The sequence below is a fragment of the Triturus cristatus genome, chromosome 4_1 (genome assembly GCF_964204655.1).
Source record: "Triturus cristatus chromosome 4_1, aTriCri1.1, whole genome shotgun sequence".
Lineage (NCBI taxonomy): Eukaryota > Metazoa > Chordata > Amphibia > Caudata > Salamandridae > Triturus > Triturus cristatus.
Window position 1 is genome coordinate 518,175,217 of NC_140585.1, and position 12,986 is coordinate 518,188,202.

At 45.7% G+C, this 12,986-nt stretch overlaps 1 protein-coding gene across 2 annotated transcripts in view; it reads right to left on the bottom strand.

The window, feature by feature from the left end:
* Window positions 1-12,986, bottom strand: part of LMNTD1 (lamin tail domain containing 1) — a 1,465,565-nt gene that overhangs the window by 132,650 nt on the left and 1,319,929 nt on the right. The window lies entirely within an intron of this gene.

A 12,986-nucleotide genomic window follows, 5' to 3' on the forward strand; every position in this document is an offset into this window, starting at 1 on the left:
TGATGTGCATCTTTCTCATTCCTGTCTGATATGGCATGGTGGGCATCAAAAAGAAATAAAACAATGGACTGGAACATGGTCCCAAGTAAATACAAGTGACTGATATAATTCAATCATTCTACCTATCACTTTTTTCTTTCCGCAAAATCTGCTGTAGAAAGGAAATGTGAAATGAAAAAAGTTCTGTGAATTTCCCTGGAGTTTGCAATTGGCCTAGCTGGTGGTTTTGGAAATGCTGTGACAGCCCGGTTGTTTACATGTTTGGAGTAGGGTAATGTATCAGAAAGTATAATATTTGTTCTCCTATCTTTGATTTTAGACCAATCAAGTACCCTGAAATTCGAATGTGAAACATCTACAGTAATCAATGTTCACTGTTAACTATCTTAGCAGGCTACATCATGGGGAGGGGGAGGGGGTAGGAGGAAGTTGTACCAAAATAATTTGAGCTCAAGTGTGGCTCGGCATAAAAAGTTTGAAAACTACTGCATTAAAATGTCCTTGGCCGCGTTTAAAAAACATTCAAATTCTCATGCTTTTGGAGCAGCACTACCAAAGAGGTAGCCAGGGCATTTACAAACTCTAAGCCTGCAAGTCATACCAGCCAAAAAGCCATGCAGCTGTGCAAGGACTGGTGGCAGGAAACATGGTGATCGTCTAGTGGCAAGCATTCCCTCCAGTTGGGTGGTCAAGTTTCCAACTTTGTGCTATCTGCTTTTGATGTAAATATCACTTGCAGCTCACCAATGAGATCCCCTTTACCAGGATGAGGATGGAGACTGAATGAAGCCTAGAAATAGAGACAGAGAAAGTGACAAAAACCAAGGGAAATTTTAAGTTCAACGTAAAGAAACGTATAGTTTCTTACCTGTCGGTGTTGTTTTGCAGCTTGAAGACTTTCTGGAATCACTATGATGTGCATTATTCCTCCATCTAGTGGTTGGGTCCCATTATTCTGCCATCTAGTGGTTGGGTCCGGAATTGTAGTATTTCTTCTCTTTTTTTTTCTTTTTTTCGTGGCCCCGGTGGGCATCGACATACCACCATTTGGTTTCCTTCGTGACGTCGACGCGCTTCCTCAGGAAGCTCCCACCTTTGGTCGCCATCTTCGGATTCTCACTTAATCCTTGTAAAGTCTTTCACCTTTTACCCCCCCTTTATCTTCCTGTCTCATCTTTCTGGCGGAGGAGGGTGGTTTCGCTGGTGAATCCAGAAAGTCTTCAAGCTGCAAAACTACACCGACAGCTAAGAAACTATACGTTTTGCAGCGTGAATCTTTCTGGATACACTATGCTGTGCATCAACTTTGTAGCGGTTTGTCTTCATAGTGGTGGTTGGGTGGAAGATGAGCTTTGGTTACTGAAAATGTGTTGCAAGACCTTCTGTCCCACTTGCGCTTCTTTGTTCATTTGGATATCCACACAGTAGTGTTTCGTGAACGTGTGCACTGAAGACCATGTAGCCGCTTGGCAAATGTCTTGAATTGGTGTGTTGCCTAGAAACGCAATTGTTGCTCCTTTCTTCCTTGTTGAGTGAGCATGAACTGCTCCTTGCAATGGCTGAGCTGCCTGTTTGTGGCAGAGCAGAATGGTTTGTGCAATCCATCGTGCAATGGTATTTTTGGTAACAGGTCGTCCCAAAAAACTGCTGGCGAAGGATACAAAAATTGCTTCATTTTTCTGCACTCTTTTGTCCTTTCCATATGGTGCATCACTACCCTCCTGGCGTCTAGTGTGTGTAAGGCCCTTTCTGTGCTCGTGGACGTTTTTTGGAAAAAACTTGATATTTGAACTGTCTGGTTGATGTGGAACTTAGACACCACCTTTGGCATGAAATGCGGGTCCGTTCTCATGACAATCCTATCACTGTGTATTTGCAGATAGGGTTCTTGGAGTGTTAGCGCTTGCAATTCACTTACTCTTCGCAGTGATGTGATAGCCACTAGGAAGGCTGTCTTTAGTGTGAGCATATGCAGTGTAGCTTTGTGAAGAGGCTCAAATGGCGCTTTCATCAGTTGTGTTAGCACTACATTGAGGTTCCATGCTGGTGCTGGCATTCTGCCTGGAGGTGCGATCCTTTTTGCACCTTCTAGGAATCTTTTTACCACCTGTGATGTGAAGAAACTTTTCACCGTTTCTCCTCTTGTGTAAGCCACAATTGCCGCTAAGTGGACCCTTAGGGATGTGTAGCCTAGTTTATTCTGCAGTAGATGCGTCAAGTATCTTAGTACTGTTGATTCCTTAGTAATTTTTGTTTGCAGATTTTCTCTAATGCACCATTCGGTGAATCTCTTCCACTTTGCTATGTAGCACTTTCTTGTGGTCGGTCTTCTTGCCTCTCTGAGTACCGCCATCGTACTTGCCGGTAATTTGAGGTGTGCGAACTCTAGGTCCTCAGGAGCCATGAAGCTAGGCTGAGGCTTTCTGGTTCTAGGTGTAGTACTCTTCCGTTTTGCATCGATAGCAGGTCCTTCCTGGCGGAGAACCTGCGTGCGTGCGTTTGTGACATCTCCATGATTTGTGAGAACCATGTTTGTCTGGCCCATTGGGGTGCTATCAGGATGAGCGTCATGCTGCTGAACCTGCACTTGTTCAGCTCTCTGTGTAGTAGCGGTATTGGTGGAAAAGCGTAGACAAATGTCCCTGACCAGCTTATCCATAGCGCATTCCCCAGGGACTGTTTGCACGGTACTCTGGATGCGAAGTTTGGGCATTTTGCATTTTGGTGTGTTGCAAAGAGGTCTATTTGTGGAGTCCCTCCTTTGTGGAATACCTTCAGGATTTCCTGTTGGTTGATCTCCCATTCGTGGGATGCTGACGTCTGTCTGCTGAGCCAGTCTGCTTCTACATTGTCCTTCCCTGGTAGATGTATTGCTAACAGGTCTATTTTTCTGGGGATTGCCCATCTCCATATTTCCTGTGCTAGCCGGGAGAGTGTCACTGACTGTGTCCCTCCTTGCTTGTGGATGTAGAACATGGTAGTTGTATTGTCTGTTTGTATCAGTACTCTGTTCCCGTACAGCAGTTTATGATAGGCCTTTAAGGCTAGGAACATTGTCTTGAGTTCTAGGTAGTTGATGTGCTTTATTGCATCTTGACTTCTCCACAACCCTCTGTTGTAATGGTTACAATTGGAGTTGGTTGTGTCAATGGTCTCCCCTGTGCTAAGTTCTTCTGGTTCCACCATGCTATTTCTTGCTGTATTGTCTGTGTTACAACCACTAGATCCTCCCAACTCCCTGTTGCTTGTGACCATTGCTGCTGTATCCATTCTTGGAATGGTCTCATGTGTAGGCGAATATTCGGTACCAAATGTATGCATGATGCCATCATCCCCATCAGTTTGCTCACAGTCCTCACTGTCAGAACTTGCCCCCTGCTGTAAAGACGCGTCTCGTTGTATATAGCTCGAGTCCTCTGTGCACATGGAATCACCGTGCTCTGTATGGTGTTGATCTCTGCTCCTAAGAACCTCTTCAGTTGTTCTGGTTCTATTGACGTCTTCTCCCAATGGATCGAAAACCCCAGTTGGGCAAGCGTCTGTATCACTATCTCTATGTGCTTCCTGCACCTGTGGTATGAGCTTGCTTTTACCAGCCAGTCGTCGAGGTATGGGGATACATGTATCCCCTTCCTCCTTAAGTGTGCTGCTACTGCCGCCAGACATTTTGTGAAGACTCTCAGTGCTGATTTTAGTCCGAAAGCTAGCACTGTGAACTGGTAGTGATTTGTGCCTATTGTAAACCTGAGGAGGTGTTTGTGTTTGCTGTTGATGGGGATGTGCAAGTAGGCGTCCTTTAAGTCTATAGTTGCCATGTAGTCCCCTTTTTGTAGTTGAGGTATGACCTCTTGGAGCGAGGTCATCTTAAACTTTTGAGTCTTTATGAACCTGTCTAGGAATCTGAGGTCTAGAATTGGACGTAATGTTCCGTCTACCTTTGGTATGAGGAAGTAGGTTGAGTAAACCCCTTTGTTACGTTGTTTTTGCGGAACAATTTCTATGGCTCTTTTCTTTAGCAGTTCTCTTGCTTCCTCCCTCAAGTGTGTCAGCTCTTCTGTTGTGCGCACTCTGACCCTTGGCCTTCTGTTTTGTGGTGGCCTTTCCAGGTCTATACAGTACCCATATTCTATGAGGTTCAATATCCATTTGTCTGATGTTATTTTCCTCCACTCCTGGAGGAAGTGTCTTAATCTGCCTCCTACCGGCGATGTGTGTTGGAGGAGCTGTTGAAGATTTTGATTTTTTGCTGGTTTTTGTCTTGGCTCTTTCTGCACTTCCTGAGGTCTCATCCAGGAGTGCGTTGTTTTTGCTGGTGAGTCACTTTCCTGTGGGAGGCTGACTTCCCCTCTGGCCATTACCCCTTCTTCGGCAACGCCCTCGAAAGGATTGTCCTCTGGGCTGTTACTGCCAGTTCTGCTGCTGCTGTCCCTGCTGCTGTCGCTGGTTACCCCCTTGAGAACTTTGCTGGGTGGTTTGGTGTGTTGCCCCAGGCTGATGATTTCCTCTGCCTGTTGGTCTCCTGGAAGGTGTTCCTCTTCTCATACCTCTGAACTGCAGCGCCCCCATAGACCTAGCTGTTTCGTTATCTTTTTTCAGCTGGTTCAATTTTTCATCAACTGGTGCTCCAAACAGTTGTTCCCCGTTGAAGGGTGTGTTGAGGATGTTGTTTTGGACCTCATTCTTGAAACCTGACATTCTTAACCAGGCATGCCTCCTTTCTGTGGTCCCCAGCATCATCTGCCTGCTAGATGTCTCTGCTGCGTCTAGGGCTGACTTTAAACATGTATTAGCCATATTCTTCCCCTCTTCTACCAGATGGCTTGCTCTTCTCTGGTATTGTTCTGGTACGTGCTTGAGGAGTTCTCCCACTTCTTCCCAGTGCTGGTATGCGTGCCTGTTGATGAGTGCATTGGAGTTGGCGATGCGCCATTGTATAGCTGCACTCCTTTCCATCTTCCTACCTGTCATGTCCATCCTCTTGCTTTCTTTGTCTGGTGGAGGGCCAGAGTTTGTGGGTATATTTGCTCTGTTCCGAGCCGTGGATGTAATGATGGAGTCGGCTGGTACTGACCCTCTGATGTACATGGGGTCCTTCGAAGAATGTTTATATTTTTTCTCTGCTTGTGGAGTCACAGCTCTACACATGGTAGGCTCTTTGAATGCCTCCTTCCCCTGGTTCAGAACACTCGGGAGCATGGGCAGGAACTGGCTTTTTGTCTGGGAAGGCAACAAGGTCTCCAAGAGAAAGCAACATTGGGGTTTCTCTTCCTCTAACTGCACTCCATACGTGTCAGCAGCCTTTTTGATGACTTGATTGTAGATCCCTACGTCGTCCGGCGGCGAAGGCCTCGACGGATATGAATCTACGCCCTCTTCTGGTGATTCGGCGTCGAGATCTTCCCACGGCAAGTCTTGAGCCTCCGAAGAAGTCGACTCTTGGTAAGTCTCATCTTCTTCCCCTTCGCCTGTCCCGTAGTACAGGTCATCTTCCTGATCTTTCCCAGGTTCAGGTGTGTTCGGCGCTTGGAAATCCTCGATGCCCCTTTCTGTTTCGGGCGTAGTCTTCGACGGTTTGCTGTAGAATTTAAGCTTTTCTTCTAAATCTTTCTTGCGTTGCAAGATGTTTGCCATTTCGGCCTCGAGCCTCTTTCTTTTCTTTTCCATCTCTGCCGCGTGACCGGCTTCGATGGCCTCAACCTTCCTCTTCGCGGTTGTCGACGTCGAAGTCGATACCTGTCTCGGGCCTTCGCCTTTTGACGTCGAGGCCTCTTTTTCGTGGCTGCTCTTCGGCGCCTTTCCCTTGTCTTGGGATTTCGCCGTCTGGGGGTCCTTCTCAGAGGATCCGACGGTCTGCTTGTCCCTGGATGCAGTAGTCGACGTCGAGTGCTTCGACGGCCCTGCTCCTTTAGAGGACTTTGGCTCGCTTTTGCGAGTATCAGTGGAGAGTTTAGGGTTCGACGACTCTCTTACCTCCTTCGACATTTTCTTTTCGACCTCAACGACCACGATGTCTTTTGGTCCTTCTGCTACGTTGTCTTCCTCTCCGCTGGAGAGTCCCAAATCTCGTAGCGATGGGGGCGTCCCCTGCCCCTGCATGTTGTAGTTTGCTCTTCTCTGTCTCTCCCTTACTCTGACAGTCTTCGGGGTGAACACTGCACAGGCGTTGCAGTCCTCACTTCGATGGTCAAGCGGCAAGCAGAGATTGGTCCTTTTGCGCATACTTGTGGTGGCAGTTTGCGCAGAATTTGAACGGAGTCTTGTCCATCACCGTGCCCAGGGAGCCCCCTGTATGCGCATTCTCCTTCGAAAAACGTTGAGTTCTTCGATGTTCTGTGTACTGTTGTCGAGTTTCTTCTTTACTTGATCTCCGGTGTCTTCCCCAGTGATATATTCCAATATTCTTCTCTCTTTCGTCGATTCTTCTCTCCAAAGTTCTTGGAGCTCCTTCCTGTTGATCCAGACCCAACGGCGGAAAAAATAATCCGAAGATGGCGACCAAAGGTGGGAGCTTCCGGAGGAAGCGCGTCGATGTCACGAAGGACACCAAATGGTGGTATGTCAACGCCCACTTGGGCCACGAAAAAAAGAGAAGAAATACTACAATTCCGGACCCAACCACTAGATGGCGGAATAATGGGACCCAACCACTAGATGGCGGAATAATGCAGCATAGTGACTCCAGAAAGATTCACGCTGCAAAACTGTTAACTTATAATTTTAGAACAAATGGACTTCAGTTGTTGTCTCTGTCTCAAGATGTGTTGTTGCTTATTTGTATAGCTTTTTAAGTTGTCACAAGATCACTTAACAGCACAAAGGGATTGGGAAGGGGGAAAAGGGGCAAGGCAGAGAGAATGAGAAAGGAGGCTTATGTATGAAGCAGTTACTGTCCATGAGACTCGGAAGAGTGATATGTGCGCGATATAAGTACTTCTGACTTGACTACTTCTGACTTGACTGGATAGGCAGCAGTGAGTTATAGGTAACCAGCCTTAGGCATCTAGAAATGCTAGAGAGCGAAGAAAGGGAGATACAGTGAGTTGAGGGGGAGGGAAGGAGTTTCTGGGTTGATAGAGAGAAGAATCAGATAGTGATAAGGTAGGTCCGAGTGTGCCTCTAAGGTAGGAAACTGATCAGCCGCTCTGCAATATCTAAAGGCGGACCTCTCATGTGCCTCCTCCTAATAGTAACATTTCACTGTGTACCCATCTCTGAAGATGGAGTTTTGGAGGAATAAATGAGACCCTGGGAGGGCAGAGAAGGCATCAAGGTTAGGGATTAGGCCTCTTTGCAATTGATTAGGGAGTGGGAGCAAATGGGTTAGGTTAAGAGGAGGAGAAGTGCTCTTTAGTAATGTTTACCAAAACTGTTTTCTTAAATGTTCTGACTTAGCGAACCTCATTGCTGTTTAAAGTCAGCTTGCCATTGTTCTATAAATACATTTTTATGTTTCTACTGAACATTACCCCAAGACAACATATTTCATGATCCTTTTACCCCACACAAGGATTCCAATTAAACATATGCATCACCCCATCTATAAAACATTAAGGTAATTTCCACAGATGTAAGATTTTAAGTTGTAGCATTTTTTCTCCATGAACTGTTGCTGCATATTTCTTAAAAGTAATTTTATTCAAAACTCTCCTGATGATAATATTCAAGTATGATACATGCTTAGGTATGGATTCTGTGCTACCATGGAATTCAAATGACTAAAATAGCAAAGTGGAAGCGACATGAAACCCTCTATCACCCCAAATGGCATTCACGGTTGACCCCTTCACCCACCTTGAGTTCCTCAACAGACTCTCACTGACTCTTCAGAGTCGAGCTGGAAGAAAAGGGGTGTGAATCAAAGATCTTTTAAACTAGGGTTAATTTCTGACCCTGCCACTGTATTAATTGACCCCAAAATCTGCCATGCTAGGAAATGACCAAACAAAGTTTACCCGTTGATATCAAATTGGAAGGCAAAAAATTCTTTATGAATACATTTTTACCCTAATTGGGCTATCATTTGGTATTGATCTTTTTTTTCTGCAATTGTCCCTGAATCTGCGATCATTTCTGTTTTTTACTCCTACTTGATGTCGATTTTGCATTTATGTCCTTCCTCCCATCCTATTGTAAAGTGTTCTGATATCCCTCGGGATCTTGTTCGCGCTATATAAAACTTTATAAATGAATAAATAAAATAAGACATATTATCAAGCATCTCAGTTAGTGGCGATCAATCGGTGGGCACATGGAAATTATGAAGACCCGAACTTCCGAACCGACCGATGGCTCATGGGGCAGGGCGGATATGATAAGGCATCGTACACCAACCCCCGAAAGTTAAATCTCACTGGACCCACTGCATGAAACTTGGCATAGGGTCAATAAACAAATAGGTTGGCACAATCGAATTACTCGTGCTACACCATTATGGGAACCCGAATTCTTGGGGCGCCTGAGTACATCCCCAGGATTTGACAAATGGGACCTGATCGGCGTCTCGATCGTTGGGGATATATGGGACTCTGGGAGACAAGCCACTTTTGCGGACCTCCAGAAGAAGTACAAGCTCGCACAGACCGAAGCATTCAGATACTTACAGAGTAGTCACGCACTCAAAGCAGTGATGTTAGAGGGTAGCCCACTTCCCGATGACTCTCCACTGGAGGATAGGCTACTATTAGATCCCATGAACAAAAAAATCGATATCCCTCACGTACAAAAAAATGATTAATAACCGCCCGGACCCTCTGGGGCATCTGCGACAGCATTGGGAGGTGGACCTGGGTGTTCTCGAGGAGGACGATTGGCGTGATGCCTTGGTCTCCCCTAGAGAGGTGGTCATCCCCATGAGACTGCGACTGGTGCAGCTGAAGATCCTCCACCGAGTCTATTTAGACGCGGGCTTTCTAGTCAAAATGGGCCGACGGACAGATTCCCTTTGTCTCTAAAAATGCCGCCATGAAGGGACCTTTTTTCACATCATATGGGACTGCCCAGCGGCCAGATCATACTGGAACACCAGTACCACACAAATGGGACGGGACGGGGGTAAGACACTGACGTCCTCCCCAAAAGTCTGCTTACTTAATGTATGGGACGCCACTGACCTTACACAGACCTCGTTTGGATGGGCCATAGCGAAATGCAACATCGCACAGAAATGGGGTGTGAGAGTAATGCCTGCTATTCGTGACTGGGAGGCTGACATGGATAAACCCATGATAGCCGAAAAAGATGTCTTCAAACATAGGGGATGCCCTAGGAAGTGGGAACTCAAATGGGGTATGTGGAACAAGTACCAGGGAGATATATGTGTGTCTCCAACAGTTGAAATGCGACAAGACAAATTGAGATTTGACAATGCGCTCTCTGTTGAGAGGCCACTTCCGATCGGGGGATCATGATGTAATTGATTAATTGCTAATAAGGCCCTCAATGTAATATTGACAAATTCATAACGCTCATGTACATGTTCATCTCATGCATGCCATATCGCCAATGCATTGTGTGCTGTTGTTTATGTTTCCATCAATAAAACAGTTAAACAAAAAAAGAATGGAAAAATGACAAAACAAATGCATTTAAACTGCACCATTTACTACACATTTTGAAAGTATGCCTAAATATCTTGAATTTGTTGAGACCAATTCAACTGGCCCTGTGCATTTTGTAATGAACTATTTGCCATTTATTGTTCCTGAAATTCCACATCCTCCTTGGTCTACTGAACGAATGTGCATTTAAATGTAGCATTCACCGTTCATTCTGCTAAAATTCCTATAGAGAGAATCTTTAAACCCACTAAAGGATTTTATATTGAGACCAATGTTATTGACCCAGTATGCTTTAAAATGTACCAATGTCCACATACTGTTCAGAAAAATGCTCCCCGTATTATTTATCATCCAACAACACTAAAGAGACCCCCTACAAGGCATTTCGACCCATGTTGTGCATATCCCTGCCCCCATTGTTCAAAGCATGACCCGCCCTGAAATTTGATGCTAATTGCTCCCCACCCAATATATATATAAAATATAAAAACTGAAGATAAATCTGATGGAAATATCCGGCCATTCGGATGTGTTCTTCAGAGTAGAAAAAAACATCTGGTTTACTCTGTTGTCGTCGTCTTTTGAAATGAAGATGTCACACCCTGCGTCTCTATGAAAAGTTAACTGTGTCCCAAGCATTTCATTCTGTGGGCTGGACTTTGGCTCACATTTGTGGGATGCAGAAGTATTGTTTGTAATGGTTTGTGTGGAAGGAGTCTGCTGTAAACCTTCGTTTTTTTCTGCACTGGGGATACAAATCGGACAAGGCGATGAATGGAGGTGCACTTGCCCTTAAGCAAACCTAATTTTTACAAAAGTATCGATGCCACGAAAAGGACAGAGCGTGTGGGGCAACGTAAAGGGTTTTAAGGTTAATATGCGACTAGCTGCGCTGCAGCCCTCCTGACCCTGCACATGTATTGACATCGCTGTAGGAGGGTTCCTTCTGGGCCAGAGACCGAGGCACAGGAAATCAGTAAAGAGCAGTGTCTATTTCACTTCCTGGAAGAATGACACAACACAAAGCAGTGCAGCGGTCTCGGTAGGAGGGACACGGCAGGATGACTCAAGGGTACTCACCTCCGTTAGTACAGGTAGTGCCTCACCCTTTCTGCTTGTTCTCATTTCCGCGAGGAAGCCCTGTCGAGCTAGTCATAATATGGACCTCCCGGGCCAAAGGTCACCATGGGCCAAGAGCACAACCAGCATGAGAAACCTACAAGTAGTGTTTGTGCGGCTATGTCTTTCCTTCTCTAAGTAGCAACCTAACCTTTTTGTCTGCCATGGGGCACTTAAAGCTCGGCCATGACAGAGCAGAGCTGTGGACCACTCTGGTTGGCAGCAGCCAGGTACGTTTAACCTAAATACAGCTGTAGATGCCTGGGGTTTAGCAAGGCAGGCAGTCCCTGAGGCATGTTCTACTCAACAAAGGGCCTCAGCTGCAGGATCCACCTTCATGGCAGCCCAGGAGCTTTGCGCAGCTTGCATGGCAACACAGCGCAGATGCTGTCCTAGCTTTGCTAACCTAAAGCAAAATTCTACAAGTTGCTGAATGCTGCAGTCTGGAGGGAAATGTGGCTCCTGTTGCCTACCTGGGCCAATGAGCTATTCCTGCATCATTCAGCTCCCAAATGGCTGCGTGCCTCCAAAAAGTGGCTCTGTACAGAATCCTCCCTGACCTTCCTACCTACCTGTGATGGGTATGGAAAAAGATGGGGGCCTGATAAGCACTATGACATCTTCAGTGTCTATCAGAAAACACCATTGGGTCTGCTCCCTACATTCCTGCCAACCAGTAGCAGGTCTGGAGCAGGAAGGGGCTGGGAATGGACCAGAATGCTCCCCACACTCTAGCTGTGAGTGTCATAAGCAACTAATGACTGTTCTACTATGAGCACCTTTCATTCAATACCAGTGGGTCCACGCCCAGACTTCCTGTCAACCAGTGGTGGTACTTTATTAAGCTGTGGACCGGGTAAGAATTCTTGCATTAAGTCCGGCACAGCAGGAATAGCTCCGGGTCTAGAAAGGCTGAAATCTGACCTCTTCTTCCGACTGCCCAGCCAAATTTCAAACAAAGATGAATCCCAAAAAGGTGCATCCGAGCACTGCGGCAAAACGATTGGAGCTGGTGCAGTCCCGATAAACTGGAACATTCGGTCACTCTAAGCACATGCATTTCAACAGCAGCCGGGGCGCTCCTCATTAACTGTCCATATAGCCCAAAATATCTGGAAACGGCCGACAGTAAGTCAAAACGAGCATCTTAAAACACAGGAGAACATCCACTACAAAAATGACCACACATTTTATAGAATAGGGACAATCAGAAGATACAATGATTTGGAATATCATTGAAAAAATATACCCAAGAACTGCCCAGGAAAAAGCCCACAGACAATGATGAGGGAAAATTAATTATTTATTTAATTTTCCCTCATCATCATCCGTCGAAATCCCCCCTCACCGGGCCCCACCGCTCTTACCTGCACCGGCTGCGGCTGCCAGATATACTTGTGATTTACTAGTTTTCAGGTTTACTGTGGTTCTTTCAGTTTCACCTTTGGAAAAGATAATTTGTAGTGTGGTAGCTGAAGCCTGCACCAAGCCTGTTTTAAGCTGAGCCACCTTATAGTGTGTGACTGAATATTTAGGAGCAGGAGACAAGGTTTCATCAAACACTATTGTGATTATTCATTTGCATACATCTGCCCACAGCTGGACTACAGGTAGTTATAGCACAGGTATTATCTAGGGACCCCCGTCCTGATGAATGCCATGGACCCTTTATTGCTCAGAGTAGGGAAGAAACATGTCGATGTAAAAACATGAAGGTTGTCTCACAAGCCATCTTGTTTTTAGTTTTTCCACAGGCACACAGCAATGAATAAAGATTAGTCTGCTGTGATGCAATTTTAATTGATAAAGGGCCTTTGCCTTTCCTAAACTTGAAGATTCTAGTGCACCGAAACACACAATATGTTAATCTGTAAATCAGAGCCACAAAGTGATAACAGCAACTGCTGAAGTGAGGAATAAACCTGATGGTGATGCATGCTACAGGAGAGGGTGATGGCGTGGAGTCTTTTTAACAAAACGTTGTCTGAGCATGTGTTCTAACTATGGCCGTAGGAGTCACAGACATCAAATCCAACATCTGTCCCTTGCAGGTCTTTGTCCTAGGGCCACTGGTACTGTTTTCGTTCTATATGTACAAAACAAGAGTGTACTGTATGCCCTTCAAAAACAAACTCTTCTCATCCTTTCTTTCAGGAAATATACACCTGGAAGTCCACCTTGTGCGGAGGTCAGCGGCGCCAGGTCAGTTTTTAAAGGGGCATGTGGCACCTACAACTTTTTTCGAAGGAAACAACAGCACACTCTTGATTGTACGCAAGCATTTCTTTAAAGAGAGGGGAAAAAAGAGAG